General features: G+C 40.0%; 1 protein-coding gene across 2 annotated transcripts in view; it reads right to left on the bottom strand.

The window, feature by feature from the left end:
• sgcd (sarcoglycan, delta (dystrophin-associated glycoprotein)) overlaps window positions 1-22,414 on the bottom strand; it is a 182,246-nt gene extending 159,832 nt beyond the window's left edge. The window contains exon 1 of one of the 2 annotated variants that reach the window (XM_047805808.1): window positions 22,289-22,414. The gene's annotated coding sequence lies outside the window, so the exon portion shown is untranslated. Of the gene's footprint in view, window positions 1-10,028; window positions 10,448-22,288 lie in introns of those variants that run through there. The other variant, XM_047805809.1, reaches the window with a different exon arrangement.
• Window positions 22,415-24,855: the final 2,441 nt, after the last annotated feature.

Raw genomic sequence — 24,855 nt, forward strand, 5'->3', positions numbered from 1 at the left:
CTCAGAATAAAAGGTTTGAACTCAGGATGTCAGTCTAATTTAACTGGACTTAATAGACTCCGGTTTAATTTGTTGTTCCATAAATTAAAATAAACAAACAAACAAACAAACAAATAAATAAATAAATAAATAAATAAAAAAGAGAGATTAGGAAGATGAGATTAGTTTTAAATCCACTCCCACAATCCAGTGAGGTTGATGTTAAAGAGATAAACAGTTTAGTGTTCATTCAGAGGAAATAATCCATAATCAGTAAAGATCTCACTGCAGTAAACCCTTCACTCGGTGTCAGGGGATTAGACTAGACTGGATTAGATTACATCGGATCGGACTCGTGCTGATTAGAAGCAAAGCCACGTCCTGGCTAAGTCACGGCAAGCGTAATAGAGCATCGTAGCTTTTTAACCGATTCAACTATTTTTTACTTATATATTTTTTACTAGACGACGAAACAAGACGATGAGTCTCTGAGTGGAAGATTTTTTTTTTTTTTCAATCTTTAAACCTAATAACCTTTTTTTGTAATTTTGTACATGTAACATATTTAATTTAGATTTATTTCTCTTGTTTACTGTTTGTTTGTTTTTTTTTGGTCATGAAACCTCTGCATTAATTATTCATTCACTCATCTTCTACCGCTTATCCGAACTTCTCGGGTCACGGGGAGCCTGTGCCTATCTCAGGCGTCATCGGGCATCGAGGCAGGATACACCCTGGACGGAGTGCCAACCCATCACAGGGCACACACACACACTCTCATTCACTCACACACACACACACTACGGACAATTTTCCAGAGATGCCAATCAACCTACCATGCATGTCTTTGGACCGGGGGAGGAAACCGGAGTACCCGGAGGAAACCCCCGAGGCACGGGGAGAACATGCAAACTCCACACACACAAGGTGGAGGTGGGAATCGAACCCCCAAGGTGTGAGGCGAACGTTCTAACCGCTAAGCCGCCGTAAACCCACCCCCACCCCCGCTTTAATTAATAATATTTTATTATATCCTTATTTATTGAACACTTGATCTTATATTTTGTGATCACGAGTTCGTAAAAGTATTACAGAGATGAAGAGGTTTTTATTCTTCCTCTCATCGAGCTAACAACACTCTCGTAGCCTGTAGCTTTATTTTCCCGACGATCCTCTGTAAGTCTTCGATTTAACTGGAATTCTGAACGATGTCGTAAACGATTAGCACGTAAGACTCATTCTATTCATTCCTCTCCTATTGTCCGGATTCTTTAGCGGCCGGATACTATTTCCTCTTGTGAGTGTTTGTTACAGGAATTTGATGGCTACAGCCTGAGACGTATCTCATTGAAACAGGATTTTTGAACTTCCTCGCCGTCTCTTTCTGCGCCGTTGCTGCACCGTCCTCGGGCTTTAAGGGATTTGTTTGTTTGTTCTAAATACACGGAGCACAAAAAAAAGAGAAAGGAATCAAATCCAGCCTGTCAAGAAAAGAAATCTTCACAAAGCCTGCAAACAGAGTAGCTGAAAAGCGTAGCACGGACCGATTCCAGAAGATTCCAGGATTTGTTGTGATATTTCTCTTGTGGCTCTTAAAAATATCTCTTTCTTAATTACTACCATTGAATAATGTGTCAAACCGCTGACATTGAACTCATTGGATTTTCTTTAGCATAGAATTAGCAAACACACGAAACATTGTTGGCACCAATTTCAATGGTGTAATGATTAGCGCTCCTCAGAGACACCGGCCTGCCCTCTTCCGCATACACGACCTCACAGCTGCTTACGATTGGCTACCGTCACTGTGACTGACAGGAGAGAAGCAGTAAGCCACTCCCACCCATTCAGCATGGTTGATTTTGCTCTCCATTTTAAGGAAGGAAGGAAAGATGGATGAACGTAGCAAACGCTTTTCCGTTGCGCCACTCAGGAGCCGTGTAGATTTCTTTTTAAAAGGTTTATCTCAAACTAAAAGCTTTTGTTCATAGACACCGAGTCGCTTTATTTATATTTCTGGATTGCAGTATAGTAAAAGATCAGAGATCAGTCGCTTTAGAGAACACAGGAGAAGGAGAAGGATTCCCGTACCGCATTAGACTGCAGTTGAGGTAGATTCGACCTCCATATTGGACTCCATACTACACAAAAGAGCAGGTTTTCCTAAATGATACCTACAACATTACAGAGTTATGAGCGTGAACGGAGCCTTAAAATATCAGTGATGCAAATCGGGTGGTCGACGCGTTTAAGGTAAACGATGATATATCTGTATACATGTGTGTGTGTGTGTGTGTTTATTGTTTCTGAGTGAAATCATCATTTCTTGTGGGAGCTGGGATACAGTCAAGATGAAGGTAAAGACAGAACAGACTGTCTTTTGTCTTCTGGGGTGTCAGTAAAGGCCTTCTGTCCACAGGCACAGCTCGCTGATCGGACTTAAATGAAACTGTCGGTGTAATTGTTCCGCGAGTGTGTGGATCTGAGAGCAGACTATATTCCATTAGACTGAGAAGGCCCTTGGGGGGTAGCAGAGAGATGAGGCTAGATTGTGGGCTTGATGGCTGTGTGTGTGTGTGTGTGTGTGTGTGTGTGTGTGTGTGTGTGTGTGTGTGTGTGTGTGTGTGTGTGTGTGTGTGTGTGTGTGTGTGAGGACTGTGTGCGTGTCTGTGGGGACAGCGATGCTGTCTAGTCTTGTATGACTTAAAGTAGAATCGTGACAAACCGAGACAAAATTCTCTGAATATAGACCAGGATAATAATAATATTATTATAATAATACAATAATAATGAATTAATGAATTAATGAATTAATGAATAATAATAATAATAAGTAGTAGTTGTAGTTCTCCTTGTTAATTTAGTAAATTTGACAGAATATTTATTATTATTATTATTATTATTATTATTATTATTATTATTATTATTATTATTATTATTATTATATACAACACTCCAGTGACAAAGAGCAGTGTTTTCTGTCATCAAGCAAGAAGATTGTTGTTTACTTTTTTATTTCCTTTTATTTAATCAAATTGCTTTTAATCTGTTTTATTTCTTATTTTTATTCTTGCACGACGCTGCAGTTAGGATGAGCCGGAGGAAAACGTCTAGAAAAATCTACGATAAAGTCCGTCGTCTCGACTCGTCTCCCGTTCCTCATCTCGGAAATCTGCAAACGAGGCCACGTCCGTTTCATGCTTTCAGGCTCGGTATCAGAGATTAAACGTTAACGTTAGAAATGTTTTATCTCTGTATGTGATAAACGTGTATATACTCGGGTCACGGGGAGCCTGTGCCTATCTCAGGCGTCATCGGGCATCGAGGCAGGATACACCCTGGACGGAGTGCCAACCCATCACAGGGCACACACACACTCTCATTCACTCACACACACACACACTACGGACAATTTTCCAGAGATGCCAATCAACCTACCATGCATGTCTTTGGACCGGGGGAGGAAACCGGAGTACCCGGAGGAAACCCTCGAGGCACGGGGAGAACATGCAAACTCCACACACACGAGGCGGGGCGGGAATCGAACCCCAACCCTGGAGGTGTGAGGCAAACGTGCTAACCGCTAAGCCACCGTGACCCCAGCATGAGAACAATCCAAGAAAATAATAATATTCAAACAATCAACAACAAAATAAATGGTCAGTGACCTCTGTGCCTTATTTCTCGAATTCCTAGAAACCACTTTACAATACGAACAATAGCTTGAACGCTCGGAGAACACAGCAGGTGCAGGACCACAAGGTCAGCCTGGTGTTGACTTTCTCATCGACGGGAAAATACGGGCAGAGTTGTGAGCCAGACACCTGCATTAAACTAGCATATTAGCAATCAATTGCACTACAGCTGTACATCCAGGGCTGATTCAATTTCACAAGTATATTTATAGATCTGCCTGGGCATCCATTTCCTCTGACAAAATCAATCTCAGCAACGTATATATTTGCAAAGCGCTAAATAGCTCCAGACTGTGACGTGAGAAACCGATACCAGATGGAAGCGGACACGAGCGTGGCGGTGAAATAAAATCGGGTTTGAGAGGAACGTAAGTGGGTTCAGTGTTTTTAAAATTAATAAAAAAAAAAAAAAGAAAGAAGATTCTATGGATGTAAATTTCTATCCGTTCATTTGTTTTACATATTCAGGAAAGAAAACTCCACAAGCAGCTGTGTCGCGATCTTTAAATCAGGAAGCGAACGTGTATAAAATGACACCGTAGACAAAATAAATTGTGCGATCCTGTAAATTAGAGAAATGTCCCCGTTTTGCTGGAAGCATGTTTTGGGTGTAATCCATTATTAAGACCGTGAGATCCTCTCAAACCTGAAAAATAGATCAACGGGATTAGAAAATGTAATTCCAGAAGCTCATTAGTCAACGCGGCCAAGCGTTCAACAGGTAAATATGACCATCAGTCATAAAGTCCATGTGATAATCCAGAATCCATTTTCCTACATTAACATACCTGAAGATCTTCCTTACACCATTAACTGCAACCCGCACACGTAAACAATCGATTATTCCTTCTTTACAAGATGTTATTTGTTTCTTGTGTGTGTGTGTGTGTGTGTGTGTGTGTGTGTGTGTGTGTGTGTGCTCGATGAAAATTGCTAGAAATATCTGCATATGTACTCTACATTTCTTAGATTAGATTAGATCTTAATATTTGACGGATAAACATTTTGAAAGGAAAATGATCAATGAAAAGAGCACTTATTTTAGCACGTTCGCCTCACACCTCCAGGGTTGGGGGTTCGATTCCCATCTCCGCCTCGTGTGTGTGGAGTTTGCATGCTCTCCCTGTGCCTCGGGGGTTTCCTACGGGTACTCCGGTTTCCTCCCCCGGTCCAAAGACATGCATGGTAGGTTGATTGGCATTTCTGGAAAATTGTCCGTAGTGTGTGTGTGTGTGAGTGAATGAGAGTGTGTGTGTGTGCCCTGTGATGGGTTGGCACTCCGTCCAGGGTGTATCCTGCCTCGATGCCCGATGACGCCTGAGATAGGCACAGGCTCCCCGTGAACCGAGAAGTTCGGATAAGCGGTAGGAAATGAATGAATGAATGAAAGAGCACTTAAGAGAATTTAGCTAGCAAGCTTATTTCACTAGCTATATTTCAAAGCTAGCCAATTTGCCTAAACCACCAGCTGACTTGACTGGACACAATTTTAAATCTTTAGCTGAATTGACCAAATATTCCTTATGTAGATAAGAAACACAACCGTTACAATTTGTTAGCTTTACGTTTGGCAAACTAGCTAGAAATGTTCTGTAATTCATTTTTTAAAAATTAGCTAGCTTGATATTTTTTTATCCATCAGACCTGAAGACCTTAAAAAAAAAATCGAAGCATCTATTCTTAATCTAATCTAACCGTAAGATCTACGTTTAGCAGTTTAACTAGTCTAGATTGCAATTTAGGTATTTAAACTAGCTAGCTAGGTCAAATCTGTTAAATATCTTATTCATTTCTGTAGGTTTCTTTCATTGCTGTGACATTTTTTATTCTTCTACTTTCCTTTCTTTCGATCTTATCTTGGATTTGTACGATAATCCATTGAAGATGAGATATCTCGTTTTCTCGTACAAATAAAATAATGAAAACATTTCCTAGCAAAAATTACCATCCATCCCAAGTAGAACATTAATAATGGGTGTTTTTTTCCTCACCACCGTCACCGCAGGCATGTCGATTATGGATGGAGGTTAGAGAGAAATACTGTAGTAACTTAATTTTAAACCTTAGAAATTATGAACAGAATAATTTATAATTATTTTTTGGACTTTATTCTGTTTCTATACTTCTGTGACTTTGAGACAATGTCAATTTTAAAAATTCTCAGATTTTTGGTAACACTTTTGGCCATTTTCTCTTCGGTAAAGTTTTTCAAACCCACACAATTGCTTCGACCTTCTTAGAAATTTCATGTTAGATTTATTTATTTTATCTATCTATCTATCTATCTATCTATCTATCTATCTATCTATCTATCTATCTATCTATCTATCTATCTATCTATCTATCTGTCTGTCTGTCTGTTTATTTATTTATTTATTTATTTGTTTGTTTGTTTGTTTGTTTGTTTATATGGGTGAATTACAGTCTGCGCCTGGAGCCACGTTGTGACGTTTGTTATGGTGATGGAATCGTCAATGCACCTCTGCAGACACCAATCAGGAGAATGTAAATGCGCTCCACAGCACCGTCACCCGAAGCATTCATCCTCTCAAGCAAACCGAAACATTCGCGAGTTTCCACAATGTCAGTACTGACAAAGATTTCTTTCCCCTCAATGGACTTGCAAGATGGCTTTTGCAAGACAAAGACAGATATAAATAATATAAGAACGGGAATGTGGACGGAAGGATGAGGAGGGAGGTTTGATCCAGCTGCCTTTTTCTGCACCATTGTACATCAGCGTGGGCTCGAAGGTGACAGATCCTGCAGAGAGTCCATTGCTATAAAGGTGTTTTTTATGACGTTCGGACAAATGACACTTTTGAGGAAACCGTTTCCTGGAAGAAAGCACTAAGAAACATGGGACATGATGTCTCAGTCTGCTGGCATCAGGAGAATGAGGTGTGAAGTGAGTGCAAGGGGGTTTGTTTCAAACTGATTGTCTGTGAAGAGAATTTCAATCAGGTTTATGGTCGCGTAATTCAACCTGTTGACTCAGTAGTAATTAAGTAACAGGATAGTTGTCGATACTCATGAATCTTGTACGATACGATCTCGATTATTAAGATTCAATCTGATATGGTTTCAGTTCACAAGGCACCAAGTCCATACTTCTGAATCTGACCCGATACAATACACGATACGATATTCTACGATACTTCTGATTCTTCTGTGATACGATACGATACGATATGAATTTAATTCTTAAAAATGACTCAGTACTATTTGATGATACAGATGAATATGATGCAATATAATCGTTCGCATGAAAACAATTCCATACTTGACGATATCTGAATCTGAATCTGACACGATATGGAACAACTCGGGTATCATTTGTGCAATTCACGATACCACGGAATCTTCTACGAAACTATTTTGATTCTTAAGAATCCCGATGATACGATGAATCGGTTACGATACAATTTCAGGTCGATTTATCGGTTGATGATATCACTCGCTCTTCTATGTTTCAATATATGGTTTTGATTCTTAAGAAAATGACTCAATACTATTTATTTTTTAATTATTTAATTCAATAATTAATGATATTATTTAATCGTCTGCGATACGATACGATACGATTTTTATTCTTATAAAAATTACTCTATGCTGTTTGGGGATGCCACCGAATCTGCTACGATACGTTCACAATTTGTAAGGCAAAGATTCGATATTTGATGTTACCACAGAATCTCAAACGAAACGAAACAATTTCAGTTCACAAGGAAACATTTTGTCACTCTGCGATCATTCTAAATGATCTACGTTACTATTTTGATTCTTAAGAAAATGACTCAATACTATTTGACGATAATATTGAATCCGATACAATACGATACCATAAGGTTCATTTTATCAGCTTGCGACTGAAATGTTACTAACTCAGTAGACTAATTTACGTAGCTGTGAAGAAGCGAGAATTTTATTTGTGGATGGAACAGATAAATATTTCTTAGTTCATAAATGAGACCTTGTGAAATGATGCATTGCCCAGTCCTAATAGTTTGTGCACTAAATTATAGTAGATTTTATTCACACATTTAATATCATGACCGGAGACAGAGTCAAATTTTGACAGTTTGTTAAATTGGTTCGAAAATTTTCTGCACGTGAAAATAATTTTATTCGAAATTCCAAAATTTGTTTTTTGTCTAAACAAACATCTTACAAATCTCACACGCTGCAATACAATGTGATATAAACTGACTTTATGCTATTTAGTGATACAATACGTTAGTTTTAGGAGTTTCAGATATTTCTGGAATGTTACAAAAAAAATTCGGAAATTAAAATAAATTGTGGATGATTACAGAAAAATCGTAATCTTTACAAAAATTATCGCTTGTTTTTCACAATAGAAATATTTAATATTCAAAATAGTATGATAGATAGATAGATAGATAGATAGATAGATAGATAGATAGATAGATAGATAGATAGATAGATAGATAGATAGATAGATAGATAGAAACAATATGAAGATGAAAATTGCTTTGTTTTTTAATATTTTGTAGACAATTTTTTACTCTTTGCTTGTACAGGAAAATTGATTTCTATTTTCATTCTAACTATTTTATTCTTTTTGTTATTCTATATTTAGGACATTTTAAGGACCGTTGAAAAGCATTACACTGTCATAGTGTGTATAGTTTATTCATTCATTTATTTTCTACCGCTTATCCAAATTTCTCGGGTCACGGGGAGCCTGTGCCTATCTCAGGCGTCATCGGGCATCGAGGCAGGATACACCCTGGACGGAGTGCCAACCCATCACAGGGCACACACACTCACACACACACACACACACACACTACGGACAATTTTCCAGAGATGCCAATCAACCTACCATGCATGTCTTTGGACCGGGGAAGGAAACCGGAGTACCCGGAGGAAACCCCCGAGGCACGGGGAGATCATGCAAACTCCACACACACAAGGCGGAGGTGGGAATCGAACCCCCAACCCTAGAGATGTGAGGCGAACGTGCTAACCGCTAAGCCACCGTGTCCCCTTTGATTTGGTAAAGACTTTCTTGTTTTGAAAAATTAATCAGCTACATTGGAGATAACGTTCCACAGAGCTCCCAGATAATATCATGAACTTCTTGTTTGGTTTCTACTCAGCAATTACTCCTTTCATAACCTGACAAGTTTTTTTCCTCAACAACAAATGCAACAACAAAAAAAAAGGTTTAAAGTTATCTGGTTTTGCATAGTCGGGTCTAACTTCATCTTCAACCGGCTTCAAAAGCCAGCAATTAAACCAAGCTCTTCTAATTAGAGTGAAAACCAAACTCCACTTTCCTTCCCTTCCCTTTAGGTGATGGAAATTAATATGAAATAACACACAGAAATTTACACATGATCAAGAAATCGTCGTAACAGGAAGTTAAAGAAGAATTCCAGGACAGACATATTCTGCTAGCTACATCTAACCTGCCCGAAAGCTAACAGGAGAGTAAACACGTTATTAGCATTGACACTTCATGTGTCAGCGTGTCACAGAGTCATGTTGGCGTTTTAGTGCACATACTTCTCTTTGAAAAATTTAATCAAACATTCCAACCTCGCTAGTTAGCGAGATGAGGCTCGTTAGCAGATATCGAAGAAAATCTTTTAATTTCTTTCTTGATTGATTTCATTCAAGTCATTCATTTCAAGTCTCTTACAAATCCAGGCAGGCTGCAAGTTTTCCTATGACACGTCTTATTAAATTCTCCGGTCGATCCTCCTCCCGACCGCTCGTTTCAAGTCCGAGGTTTAAAATTTCGTTTTAAAAATGCTTTTCTGTTTGATGCTTTAAGTGAAAAACAGGAGTAGAAAGAGCACTTTGTGGAGTGTGAAAGTCATCACATACACAAAGAAAAGAAATACATACAAGGTCCCTACATTCTCTCTGCAGAGAGAGAGAGAGAGAGAGAGAGAGAGAGAGAGAGAGAGAGAGAGAGAGAGAGAGAGAGAGAGAGAGAGAGAGAGAGCTTCTCATCCAAACTAGCAAGGCACAGCCTCAGATAAAACTCATTCTGTCCTTATGCCAGAATTGCTGCCCTGTCAGACAACACCTGAGCCCGAAAGATCCCGTGTAACATTGGAAAGCCCTGTGGCTTTCATCTTCTGGAGTCTCCATGTGGCTCATTTAAACGATACAACAGATGGGGCTGAGAAGGAAAGATTTTAATCACTTCCATCTTTCTCACAAAGTGAAACATCTGCATACTACAAGATACTATGCATACAGGTCTTAGAAGTTGAAGCAAGATTTGAAGCAACCGAATATACTGAGGCACTTGTTTGGTCACAGAGAGATATTTGATTCAGACAGAATGGAGAACGGTGATGTTTAAACTCCTACCTCTTTGTCAGATGCCGACTATCGCAGCCTCGAACGAGTCAGAAATACATGGAGTTGGAAAACTGCCACCTCTATTTGTCTTTGCCTGGCAACGAAAGAATGCCAAGCTAGTGAAAAAGGGGGGATGAAGAAGTGGAGACGTCTACCAAAGTCGGGACTCTGGATCCATGAGTCTCAGCGGCTTGAGCAGCTTATGATCTCTTCTACGAGTCGTTCTCGGGCACCAAACAGCCGATAAAGTGCGGTAGTCCTGTCAGAAAGAGAAGTGCAACCAGAACTGTGCATCCTCCAGTGAGTGATGGAATGGTGGAGTGACAGAGGAACAGATGAGAGAGCGTCCGTAATCCTCAGAGCCGAGACTCGACGAGCGAGAGTCGCCTCAACATCGTGCTCCGTCCGCAAGCGCCTCCATCTCTCTTTCCCCCCCACATCCTTCTAGCTGCCCTTATTTATCCTGGACTGGAGCGAACAGTGCACGAGGGAGCTGGAGAGAAAAACGAGAGAGGGAGGGAGGGAGGGAGGGAGAGAGAGAAAGAGGGAGGTAGGGAGGGAAGGATGGAGGCAGAAAGCGAGCAAATGAATGCAGAGTGAGAGTCAGGGAGAGAAGAGAGCAGGAGAGGAGAGAAAAGAGCGAGAGAGCTCGCACTGTCAGTGACTACATTAGCAGCACTGAGTAGGTGGAGTTTTCTTTGCAGCAGAGGAGATCATGATTTGAAGAGAGAAAAAAATCCAAAAGCGAAAGAGAGAGAGAGAGAGAGAGAGAGAGAGAGAGAGAGAGAGAGAGAGAGAGAGAGAGAAAGAGTGAGAGAGGGGGGGGGGTGTTCAGAGACAAGGTTAAGAGGGATTGCCGTAGGATAAAAGAGTTTGCTAAGAGACACTTGACTAAAAAGATAGAAGTGAGACCACAGACACTTCAGACCCTAATTCTCAAATCAAACAGTGATTTATCTGAACACACACCGCATACAGACATCTCTGTCATAGAAATCTCTTCTTTATTACACTCTTGCTTGTGTTAGGTACAGAGATAGATAGTAGGCCCATCAGTGACAGCATTCTACTCAGGCAATTCAGGCTAAACATAACAAACATCTTAAATAATTAAAGGATGTTTGGGGCAACAGGTTAAAAAAGTCAATCCAGGCTTCTCTATCTGATGCTACAAAATCCAGGTCCTTCTTGCTGATCAAAGGGTTTTCCCAAACCGACTGGGATATCATCTTCCCAGTGGATCCTGGAATTGCCAGAGAGTCCTTCTCGGTGTTAGATCCATCTCTACCAGAAGCCGAACATGGGCCAAACGATTTAGGGGATTCTGAGTTTTCTCCCCTGTTGCCAGAATCATTGAAAAATTAAGCCCAGTAACCCTGTGGAGGAACTTCATTTCCACCTTCTGTAATCCTTCAGAGCTATTTAATCCATTTCTTACTCTTTTTCCATCAGATCCAAAGATATTTAAATGCCTCCACATTCGGGGCAAGGTCTCTCCCCTAACCTGAAGAGAGCATCCAAGTCCTTTCCTTTTGAAACCCATGGACTTGGACTTTCAGGTGGCTTCAAGTCCATTTTGGATGGTGCCAAAAGAAGATCATCATCTGCAAATATCATGAATGCCACAAAGCAGCTCTATGAAGACATGGTGCGAAGATGAAGGTCGGAGAAAGTAGAAGAACGTCGAGTGTCCTGCACAGAGCCTTGAATCTGACCTCAACACCACTGAACACCTTTGGGATGAACTGGAACTGGAGTCTCGTCAACATCCCGACATCAGAGTCTGATCTCACTGATGATCTTGTAGCTGAATGAACACAAACCCACACAGATACTGTACACTCCAACATCTAGTGCAAACACTTCACACGAGAGAAGAGAAGAGAAGAGAAGAGAAGAGGAGAGAAGAGAAGAGAAGAGAAGGGTGGTGCTTATGGGGGTTAAATCTGGATGAGATTTGTGTCCATATACTTTTGACCATACAGTGTACAAACCTCTGTTAGCACAGTTCATATTTCGAGATAATAATCACTGCATGAACACAATGGCACTGAACACATTTTGCGTAGCTTTTTTGAATATCACAACATGTACTTTGCTTTTGTTCTATTTGGTTGATTATCCTATTATCCTGTCCTGTCCTGTAATGTCTCACTGTGATTAATATAGTCATTTCTTTCCTGTTGTTTCTTCTCCTCCTGCCAAAGTTATAGTATGCTTTCTTTTTGTTAAGCACAAGTCTTATTCTTTACTGACTCGTTTCCTGGTTTTCATCTCGTTCATGCTATTAACTGAAATTCCTTCGGTCTCCGGGACGTCTTTCCTCCTGCACGTCCGAATAGTTTTTAGTTTCATTCTTAGTGAAGCTGAGTGTTTCCTTAAATTATACGTTTTCACTGCAGTCTTAAAAAAAATCATGCAATTACTTCAGGCGAGATGTGAACTGATGTCTTGTATCTAGTAAACAATACATGAATCATGAATGTCTTTCAGGAGCTTACAAAAAAGAACTGAATTTCAGTTCACAGACCTCAGTCTTACAGAGTTTTATTCATCTTAAAAATTGTTTATTCTCTTTACCACGCCGCATATTTGCAGACTATTTCAAATGCAGCAAAATGTAGAAATGTCTACAGACAACAGTGGTTACCTGTTTTGCTGAATACAATGATGTGATAGAGTCAGAAACAGAAAGGTTATAATAAGAAATTGATAAGAATAAGAGAAAAATCAATGGAGTAAGATAGATGTCGTTTGAACTGCTGCTCCTGCTGCTCCACATGGCAGTGTAACACAAGTTGACTTCGTAAATTTTAGCATCACAGACCGATTTGGACCCACTAGAAAGAATTCAGCAGAATGCAAACATTCACTCACACACACACACACACACACACACACACACACACACACACACACACACACACACAAACACACGAGAAGTTCAGTTTGACTTAAAAATGCCCCAATGATGGAATTCATGTGGCTCTCTGTCTCCAGCTGAATGGCAGAAGATGTGAAGGTGTCACAGTGAACGACCCCTAGCAACAGACACAAATATTAGCAGATCATCCCTCATTCCGTAAAGTTCCCTCCGTTCCCTCCTTTCAGTCCATCACTGCATTTCCATACATAAAAACCTTGGATTTAACCCTCTTCGTTTTCACGACGAATGAATAACTGTTTGTTTTGACTGAAGTCTTTTCCTTCAGTGACTCCTGTTAATATCATTAATGATCATAACCATTTTTTCTTTTTTCTAAAAACAAATTTCATCGTTTCTCCCCTGCACGACCTGGACGAACGTAATGGATTAACCGTATAATAAATGAGCAACCCTCACATCACCCTCACCCATCTGACTTGATTAAAAAAAATTTTTTGCCAGTAATTCTTGGCTTCAACCCCATAGGGCGCATCGCTAAAGTACAAAAGAATAAATCACATCAGCCTCGTCACGTCTCCTTTTGGGAAGAGAAGAAAAGCAGGAAAGTGGATCGGTATTAAACATCGGCCTGCTCCGTCACTTAAGTCTGGAGGATTCGACCTGCGTTCGGAGCGAAGACGGTTCCTTATCATGCGAGAGCAGAGTGATGTAACTTGTCTGTTTTGAATCGGGTTCTCTGAAGGAGATAAAGATTCATTTGAGCTCTAATACATTCTCAGTCCTAGAAATAATATACACCTTCAGATTTGTGCTCCTGCTTCTATTCGTTTCAGCGACGGGTAAAAAAAAAAATACAGAGTTATTAAAATAATAGTGAAGTGGCACGATATGACATGAAGTGTTATAAGTGCTGATATGTGAAGTCACATCACAGGTGAAATAAATTCCATGTTAAAGATTTTATTAAGCTTGTCACAATATACCTCTGACTCAGTACCAGGAAATGATTCAATAATGAATAACAGAACACTTTCGAATTTCTGGTAGCACTTTACTTAATCCTAGCGGTTATCAGACCATATAGAGATTATATAAAACCTTTGTTGAGGTTAAAAAAGTTGTGCCAGTTTTCCATCCTGACTACGGTGAGAATGTCGAGAGTGTACGGCTCTTAGAATCGACGAATCGTTCACTACGCCTCTTCTATCGCTCACCATCTGTTCTTTGCTTGATGTATCGCCGTGCAAACTAATCGATCGCGATCAATGGCAGGTGAGAACGAGGCTCACTCACTAACTAACTAACTAACTAACTAACTAACTAACAGATGATGTTTGCCTGATCCTTAAATCCTGACAGCTTTCTATTATGTAACTTTGTGAAATAAGAGAAAGATGTGGAGGAAGGAAGGATTGTTTGGTTTGAGAAGTTTAGTGAGAACTGTCTGTTCTGCCAAGAGAACTGGAGGTACGGTGATACAGTGGGCCACCGGGAATCATGTTGGATTTGTTTTTATTCTTTAACCATTCAGGTTTTTACATAACAAGTCATTTCTTCTAGAAAAACTATAATAATAATAATTATTATTATTTATTATTATTATTCATTCATCTTCTACCGCTTATCCGAACTTCTCGGGTCACGGGGAGCCTGTGCCTATCTCAGGCGTCATCGGGCATCGAGGCAGGATACACCCTGGACGGAGTGCCAACCCATCACAGGGCACACACACACTCTCATTCACTCACACACACACACACACACACACACACACACACACACACACACACACTACGGACAATATTCCAGAGATGCCAATCAACCTACCATGCATGTCTTTGAACTGCAAACGATCAGTCGACGAATGAGAAATCAAGACTAATAAGAAACAAAGGTGAAATTTCCATGAAAACATCATAAACTCTAAGGCTGATGCATGAACATGACAAAAAAAGATATATAACACTATTACATACTGTAAGGAGTCATGAGTCATCATGATGCTATTAAAGTAAATAAAATATGAACTCTATAACAGTACGATGTAATAACAGTTTAAATATAGCGTTTCTAGGGAGTTAACACTTTATTTAACAAAGGTTAAGGTTTACAATTTCAGTCATCATCACAATGCAAATGAATTCATTATCGTCACATTCTGACGTCCTGACGTCAGTCCATAGACTCGATAAATACCACCTTACTCCGCTCTCTTTGGGATAAAAAGCTCATAACATGATGTCAGATGGTGTTACGGGCTTGTACATCCTCATAAGTAAAGTGTTTTTCTCCGATACTGTACATTTCTCAGCAGTATTTCTGGTCATACAGGCCAAACACGGCGTAACAGACGGAGGAGGACACGGCAATGTTCTGCACCGTGACTGCAGGGTCAGAAAGGTCAGCCTCAGCACTGACGGAAAACAAACAGCATTAATAACATTCAGTACATTCAGGACAGAAAATAAAACTAGGATGAGCTGGAAGTCAATCGATGTGCTTTCGGCTACAACGTCAACGCAAATATAATCTAAAATGAAGACAGTAAACTTCCAACACGATCTCTTATATTATCTGAAACGGTAAGACGTTAAAACCGACGAGTCACTCGGAGCTATTATTTATAACATCGCCTATAAAAAGCCGAGAAGCCTAAAGTGTGAGTGTGTTAGTGAGGATGGGAAAAAAACTGAAGAGAACCGCAAGGAGCAGCCGGAGGTCTAATTAAAGACCGACGATAAACAGTTCAGAGCTGAGCCTCGTGGGATACGTACTGTACGTGTATGTGTGTGAGGATGTGTGAGTTGGGATGAATCTTCCTGCTGGTGAATTTGTATTTATTTATTTATTTGTTTATTTATTTTTGGGAGAATTGATTTGTTTCCATTCACATGATGATCGTGGGGGGGCGGGGGAGGGGGGCAGTTCGCGATTAGCACGTTCGCCTCACACCTCCAGGGTTGCGGGTTAGATTCCCGCCTCCACCTTGTGTGTGTGGAGTTTGCATGTTCTCCCCCTGCCTCGGGGGTTTCCTCCGGGTACTCCGGTTTCCTCCCCCGGTCCAAAGACATGCATGGTAGGTTGATTGGCATCTCTGGAAAATTGTCCGTAGTGTGTGTGTGTGTGTGTGCCCTGTGATGGGTTGCCAATGACCCCGATGACCCCGAGAAGTTCGGATAAGCGGTAGAAGAATGAATGAATGAATTAATTAATTAATTAATTTTCCAGACGAGAAACTTTCAGACAAATGTTTATTTTTGTGTTTTAGTTTTGTTTTATTGCTTTTTACCAAAATTAATAGAATGTCATCTGATGAAGCTTGATGACGTTTATCTCTAGGTTTTTGTAGAAGAAAATCATCAAGTTTTGCTCTACAAACATACACCAAGTATGAATTTTAACTTGGAGCTATTGTAAGAAAAAAAAAAGGAGAAAAAACAAACCAAACTAAATTAGAAATTTTAGCTCTTTTGGGCAAATTTGGCATTTTATTTCTTCTATTGTCCAGTAACAATCTCTGATCACGAGCTATGATGAAAAAAAAAGTCGTATTCTGAATGTAGCCCCGTACTCCATATGCCACTGAATGACGTTCAGTATTTATAGTGGCATCTATATAGTTGCTGAGAGATTTTCACGTCATGATTCATCCGCTGGACCGACGCCAGCGGATCTGTTTATGGTGTTTATGGTGCATTATAATATTTTATTAAGTCGATGCATCACCGGCCGAGTCAGAGTGTTATAACTGAAAGTCGTGTACACTGATAGCTGCGGTCTTCCATCTTTTCCGCCTGTGGCGAAACTCGCAATAAAATTTCAAGCATTAAATCCAAACATGTCGCATGTTTATTGTTGTTTTTGCAGCAAGCCGCTGGATTACAGAGCTTCGTTTTAGCCAGGCTAGCACAGCTGACTTTTTTTTCAGGAAGAGAACATTAAAGGCATGTCCATGGCACTTTGTCTTTTTCAGCTCGTGGAAATTGACATATCCCATCATCCTCCCATCCGTTCACACGTGCTCTGCATCGACCAGGAGGCTTTCATGACCATTTCACTACAGTAAAGGTTCAGAGCTCCTGACTCAGACCGTGTACATAAAGCACACAGAGAGGAGGAAACTGAAACCGTTTGGCGCAACCATTTCATCTACTGTGTTGCTGTATTACACATCGCTTGCTAATGCTAAATAAACAGGTATTGAGCTAATAGCATGAACATCACAGCTGGGAAAAGTTGCCAAAGAAATACGTACCTTTAAATGGTGAACATCGAAGTCCAACTAACGATTCTTCAGACGAGCTCAAGTGGAAAAACAAAAACATCATCTGGATCAGTGCATCAAGTTTAATTGGAAAACGATCCATTTTGGATAGTTTTTGATGAAGACAAAGTGCATGATGGTGATCCTGATGATCTCTAGCTCTGATCATCTGATGCTCATGAGGGATGTGGTACACTAGTGGATAGGGTGTTGGACTTCTAATCAGAAGGTTGTTAGATTGAATCACTGCTCCACAAAGCTGTCACTGCTTGTCTGATGATCTGATGCTAGCTGCGAAATGCTAATCTGATGTGAGCTCCTTAATGCTGGTCTAATGATCTGATGCTAGCTCCTTAACTTTAATCTGATGATCTGACTCTAGCTCTGAAATGCCGATCTTATGATCTCCTTAACGCTGGTCTCATTATAATGTTAGTCTGAGGATCTGACACTAGCTCCTTAATGTTAGTCTGAGGATCTGACGCTAGTTCGTTAACGCTGGTCTGCTGATCTGACACTAGCTCCTTAATGTTAATCTGAGGATCTGACGCTAGCTCCTTAATGTTAATCTGCTGATCTGATGCTAGCTCCAGGTCCACTGTAGATATATCATGTTTTTTAGTTTGTTTTTTGTACATAACAAGGATAGATGTAGAAACTCTTCGTCTGCTCGTATCATCTATTTTAAAGGAGCTCGTCTGTCGCTGCTGAGATTATGCTTCAGAGATTTTATTTCCGAGCCTGTAATATGCATTAGGGACCTGTTTTTTTATTTATTTATTATTTTCTACTCTAAAATTAATCTGAGTTGGCTGAAGTGAACAAGGAAGTGAATTTACTCAAACTTCTGAGACAGCCTCGTGCTGGGGAAAATAAGGAATAGGTAAATGACTTCTGCTGAAAGTTGGCAAACAACTGCATATACTGCAAATATGTACACACACACACACACACACACACACACACAAACACACACACTCATGAGCTCAGCATCGGTGAGTTGTTTAAAGAAGCGGACGGCGTGTCTGGATTTCCTCAGTGGCCTGCTTCTATTCACAGCCCCGCAGGCCAACACTCTCTAATGGTGTGTTCTATATTTGCACTTTCATGGTTGACATCCCTTCAAACAGACACTGACACACACACACACACACACACACACACACACACACACACACACACACACAGACACGTCCACGCACATGTCTCTGGCACAGTAACGTTTCTATACTTGGTGCATTTTTGTCGTACTTGAATACATTAATCTTATTAAAAGACAATTCAGAAAAAAGAAAAAGAAAAAACCTTTATATCTTTTACACTTATATTCCTCTCATCCAGCTCGATGTAGATGAACAAGCGAACCACGTGTTCTGAACTTCGTGTGCTCTCTGATCGTAGTTTAATGTCGCACAGGCGGAGAAGTCACGTCCCAAACGTTGTACTGTTTCACGCTACGTACTTACACTGTGCACTATGTATACTGGTATGTGGAAGTGGAGCTAAAAGAATAAAATAAAGTCACACGACATGTGCTCGTTAAAAGACATTTTGAAGACGACCCGTTAGCCGGAGTGTCCGTTAGCTTCGCTCTTTTAATAAGCATAAGCAAAGCTTTTAATGTCGAGCAAATGAAGTGTCCACGCTTGAATTAGTGAAACATCCGGGTACTTTAAGTGCACTTGATAGTGTATAAGTATTCAATTTGGGACATGCCTCTAGTCAGACTTGAGCTAATAGTAAATATTCATTCATTCATTTATTTCCTACCGCTTATCCGAACTACTGTCTCAGGCGTCATCGGACATCGAGGCAGGATACACCCTGGACGGAGTGCCAACCCATCACAGGGCGCACACACTCTCATTCACACACACACACACTACGGTCAATTTTCCAGAGATGCCAATAAACCTACCATGCATGTCTTTGGACCGGGGGAGGAAACCGGAGTACCCGGAGGAAACCCCCGAGGCACGGGGAGAACATACAAAGTCCACACACACACACAAGGCGGAGGTGGGAATCGAACCCCCAACCCTGGAGGTGTGAGGCGAACGTGCTAACCGCTAAGCCACCGTGCCCCATAATAGTAAATATAATGAGGATTTTTCAGGCAACATGAGTTATGAAAGTTTACATGAAAACATGACACGTAATTTCATATTCTGTTCAAATCATTCACCGCCTTGAGAACGTTTTTGGCCGTGATACTTCCAGAAAAGTTTTTGACACATGATCTATATCTTTTCGGCACCTCTGCAGCTCGTACGTTTCATTTAAGACTACATGGATCTGTCAAAGCTTTGGATGGCTGATACACTTGTCTTGTGCTTGCCCTTTTTTGGAATGCTGTCAGGAAATAGAGAGAGAGAGAGAGAGAGAGAGAGAGAGAGAGAGAGAGAGAGAGAGAGAGAGAGAGAGAGATTCAACCCTATGATTTATCCCACTGGACTGGAGCCAGACAAGACAGAAAAGTCATGGATTTTATAAGTATCTGTCTGATCTGCACAAATCCTGAGGACCAGAGGATTTTATACTCGGCCCATTAACACAGTCACTTTGGGAGGTCTGCTCTCGGCGCCGCTGTACACATCGGACAGGAAGGTCGTGTTTGTAACATACATGAATTCATGAGCTTACAAAACGACATCTGGCTCCTTTTTGCTTTTGCACCACAGGCGTCGATGGAATGCTAAACACAGCTAGCGTCGGGGGTTCAGACGGTTAAACACGAGGCTCTGTGGTACTCGCAGGTTCACTGTTTAACGCCGGTGCTATATGCTAGCACCTGCACCGAAAAAAATCAATCACTGTCAGGTTTAATTAAAGCCTAACTCTTTATGGAAGAATAAAGAATAATGTATAATAAAAGACAGGAAATGTTCATCTTTAATATTCGATACTCGAGAGGCTGAATTTGTGTGACACTGATTAATCTAACTCCAGGAAAATGTGCAAAAAAAAATTTACTCGATGTGCAAAAAAATAACAATAATCCATAAACAGTAACACAGACATGAGGACCAGAAAACAGCTCAGATGCACAAAGGAAAGGAAAAAGGAAAAGAAAAAAAAAACTCTTGGAGAGGTTTATAAAGGCATATAAGTGCCAGATTATATTTTTGGTATCTCGTGGAGGATGATGATGATGATGATGATGGTGATGATAAAAATAACAGATGAAGATGACACAACCCTGATACCCTAGACGTACGCTACCCTATGTGACGTACGTCATGCTTATAAAGCTAAAGAACCCTGTAGAACTGGGTTTAGCAGAGAAAGCGTTGAGTGAGTAATACAAGCTCATTGTGTAACAACACACTTTACTGTACTTACAGCTTCACTAACGAATAATCCATTTAAACGAGAACACGACACACACAAATCCTGTACACACTGAGTTTCACAAGTTTCACAAGTTTTATGAAGTATCTTATTATCAGACACTCTATTGTTTCTTTCACCTCCATGCTGTTTAACTGATTCCATTCCATTTATTTTATTCCATTTTATTAAATTCTATATAAAATATATTTTCTAATTACATTTCATTTCATGTACAGATCATTTCATTTTAATTTAATTTCAAATTAAATTTTATTTCTATTAAATTTTAAGTATAGCTATGGTTAGTTTGTGATTTTATTTAATGTGCAACTAATTCCATAATAAGTAAGAATGCTAGCTCCTTAATGTTAATCTGACGATCTGACGCTAGCTCCTTAATGTTAGTCTGACGATCTGACGCTAGCTCCTTAATGTTAATCTGACGATCTGACGCTAGCTCCTTAATGTTAATCTGACGATCTGACGCTAGCTCCTTAATGTTAATCTGACGATCTGACGCTAGCTCCTCAATGTTAGTCTGATGATCTGATGCTAGCTCTTTAATCATAGTCTGATGATCTGATGCTAGCTCTTTAATCATAGTCGGATGATCTGATGCTAGCTTCTCAATGTTACTCTGATGATTCATCGCTAGCTCCTTTATACTAGTCAGATGATCTGACACTAGCTCCTTAATGTTAGTCTGATGACCTGACGCTATCTCCTTAATGCCAGTCTGATGATTCAACGCTAGTTCCTCGATGCTAGTCTGCTAATCAGATTCTTGCTCACTAATGCTAGTCTGATGATCCGACGCTAGCTCCTTAATGCTAGTCTGATGATCTGAAACTAGCTCCTTAATGCTAGTCTATTTTAAATACATACTTTATGCACTTTATATTAGGAAAATTCTAAAGTATATAAGTAATGTAAAGACTGTACCAATTAAGCACAATTTGTAGCAGAAAAAAAGTATAATATTATATATATATATATATAAGTATATATATATATATATATATATATATATATATATATATATATATAAATAATATAATGCATTCATTATACATTGTACATCTATTAATATCTTCACAACATAGATAAAAAATATTCCATATTTATAATCATTTCGGATTAAAAAGAAGTCCTCTTTCCTTCTGAGGAAGAAACGTAACAAATGAATATATCAGATACGGAAGAGGATTTGAAATCTAATCTAAACTAATGAGAACGATGTTGTTTAATTTAATCACATTATTTCACTTCATTTCCCTTTAAATCTAAAGAGACTCGCGGAAAACTGGAACATGGGTCTTACTGAGTCGTGCGAGAGTTATATACTGTATTAAGGATAATGAGTACGCTGTGATTTTTTTTTTCCAAAGTAATATTAAAAATCGATTATTAGCTCATATAAAATGGAACGAGGAATAGAATATGACCGTTTTATAAACCGTTCTATAAACCGTTCAAATTACGAGAGCCGGCGTTGTGAGAATCTCATGCACGATAAAATGCGTCTTCGTTCTCTAATCAAAGCGTGGCAGATATTCACTGTCCCATTGTTCCTTTCCCACACACACACACACACACACACACACACACACACTCCAGACAATCCATCACCTTGAAGTATTCTGCAGGATTAGTCTAAAATTCTAATCATCCGAGTTTTTAAAGCGTTTTCAAATCTAAACAAAAATATCAGACAAACTGAAAGAAATTTAAAATCACAGGGCAAAAAAAACAAACAAAACACAACACTTTGTTTAAGTTTCCTACCGTCTGATGTTTACTGCGTTAAATCCCTTTAAGGCCTCATAGACGTTGACTGAATCCGGTGTCTGACAACCTATTTTTAGTTTCCGTCCTAAACCGTATTTGGTGTTCTCCACCTCCACATGCTAATTTACAGGGCATAACAACAGAGCGAGGCTCAACTCAGCTGTCTACACTTATCACCAAGGCTTAGTGTGCAGCTCGACTCTGCCTGGCCTGAACGGTTATTTAAAGCTACTTATTATACAACGGGGCTCCTTCCTTTTATTATTTTCTTCTTCTTTCTCCAATGTGGAAGTGTTTGCGACTAACAGCAAAAAGATATTAGCATGGTCAGCACGCTTGACCAAATATTGACCCTCTAGCAGCATGTTTTGTTGTAAACGTGGTGTGATTTATTATTAAAATGTTTATATATAGTTTACATAAAGAGTTAATAGTTAAAACTGTAAACGTAAAATCTGACTAAGGAAAAGGATGTCCGCTAGTTCAGAGAGTGGCGTCAGGTTAAAAATACATGGCCGCTCAAAGTGTCAACATAGCTTATTTTTATTATTATTTATAGCTTTTTTAGATCAACAATATGCAAATGTTTGAGCATGGTAAGTGTATTACACTGAATAATTTTCAGGAAGTAATAATACACCGCTAATCACAGTTAGCTTGCTAGATTTTTGCTAACAAATGACGAATGAAGGGTGTGTCTCAATCTGCTCCCTGGCCTCCTAGGTCATGAATCAGTATATACTGAGGACCCTGGTTCATTACACGTTGTATTGGGATGCTGATGACTAGATTTCCCTTGACGTGACAACATCACCACTGCTATTTCTCATCAGCAGGCAGAATTAATATCTTTGACATTAGGATTGTAGACTAGTGGAAATTAAAAAAAAAAAAAAAAAAACACTGTAAAAGTCATCAACTCATCATTCATTCATTCATTTTCTACCGCTTATCCGTACTTCCCGGGTCACGGGGAGCCTGTGCCTATCTCAGGCGTCATCGGGCATCGAGGCAGGATACACCCTGGACGGAGTGCCAACCCATCACAGGGCACACACACACTCTCATTCACTCACACACACTCACACACTACGGACAATTTCCCAGAGATGCCAATCAACCTACCATGCATGTCTTTGGACCGGGGGAGGAAACCGGAGTACCCGGAGGAAACCCCCAAGGCACGGGGAGAACATGCAAACTCCACACACACAAGGCGGAGGTGGGAATCGAACCCCCAACCCTGGAGGAGTGAGGCGAACGTGCTAACCACTAAGCCACCGTGCCCCCCCCCCCCCCCCCGTCATAAACTCAAACAAAGTAAAAAAACTTCTAACGTGTCTTAGTACTGACGGTTGTAGATGAAGTCGGCTGAGAGTTCGGGTCATCCTCGTTTTTTTTTTATCTGAGCAGCTACAGAAAAATAAAAGAAAAAGAGAGAGAGATGTCCCTTAAAATGTCCGACTCCCTGATCAGCACCCTTAGTATTGAACTACGGAGTGGATTGAGACGGACCCTGTTTCAAAAAGTACCCTGACATCTTGAAATTTCCTCTGGTTCCGACACACCAGCAAGGTTTTCCTTTTGGAAATATCAGAGCTTCCCTTTGTTATGTCCATCCTCGAATTTTAGAGACTCTTACTTTTGCAGACTTTCCGTTTGGCAGCTACAGTATATAAACGATATATGGATTATTATCTCTATTGTGAAGCCTTACCAATCATTATTTGACTTCTAAGCCTAGTCATTTTTGACTCCTATTTGGATTTGCCATTAAATCTTGTTGATTATTGTGTATTGATCCATCATGTCGGGTTCTTGGACTGTAAATCTCGGTATTAAACCTCTCACACACAGACCCTCACGCTCCCTCGGATCGGTATTCGTCGGACCCATTAGCAAATCCACTTGATTTATGTCCTTTATGGAAAATCATTGTTGTGCTTCAATTTGCCCGAATGTGCAGCCACATGAACACGAAGAGGACTCGCTGGTGCGTGGAAGCAGCCACGAATAAATGATTCGATCAGACGAACGAATCAGGCAGTGACTTTCCCTAACAAAACATTTAGCCGTAACTTTGGTGGCATAAAAACTTATTAAACATTCGTTTGTTCTTCTTATTCCATTACAGGATCTTCTACATAATATTAAATGTTTCTCTGCTTCTCAGGTTTCTCTTTGTCTTGTTTCCATGGTTTTAGTTCATCACTGATATTCATACAATTCTCAAATTGCCAAATCAAACTAATTAAGATTCAGTTCAAACACACTGAGCATTTTAGAACTTGAGAATATGGACAGCATCCAGATACTCGACGCCAGATGTGTGTGGAGGCTGCCAGCGTTGGATCACAGCCTTAAACAGTCTTATAGAGAAAAAAAAGTTTATCCGAATTTAACTCAAGTATCCGAACGTACACATGGAGAGAACGCCGAGTCTCGAGAACGCTTACTAATAATCCATTCATTTTCTACCGCTTATCCGAACTTCTCTGTGCTGATCTCAGGTGTCATCGGGCATCGAGGCAGGATACACCCTGGACGGAGTGCCAACCCATCAC

This window comes from Tachysurus fulvidraco, chromosome 21, assembly GCF_022655615.1.
Source record: "Tachysurus fulvidraco isolate hzauxx_2018 chromosome 21, HZAU_PFXX_2.0, whole genome shotgun sequence".
Classification (NCBI taxonomy): Eukaryota; Metazoa; Chordata; class Actinopteri; order Siluriformes; family Bagridae; genus Tachysurus; species Tachysurus fulvidraco.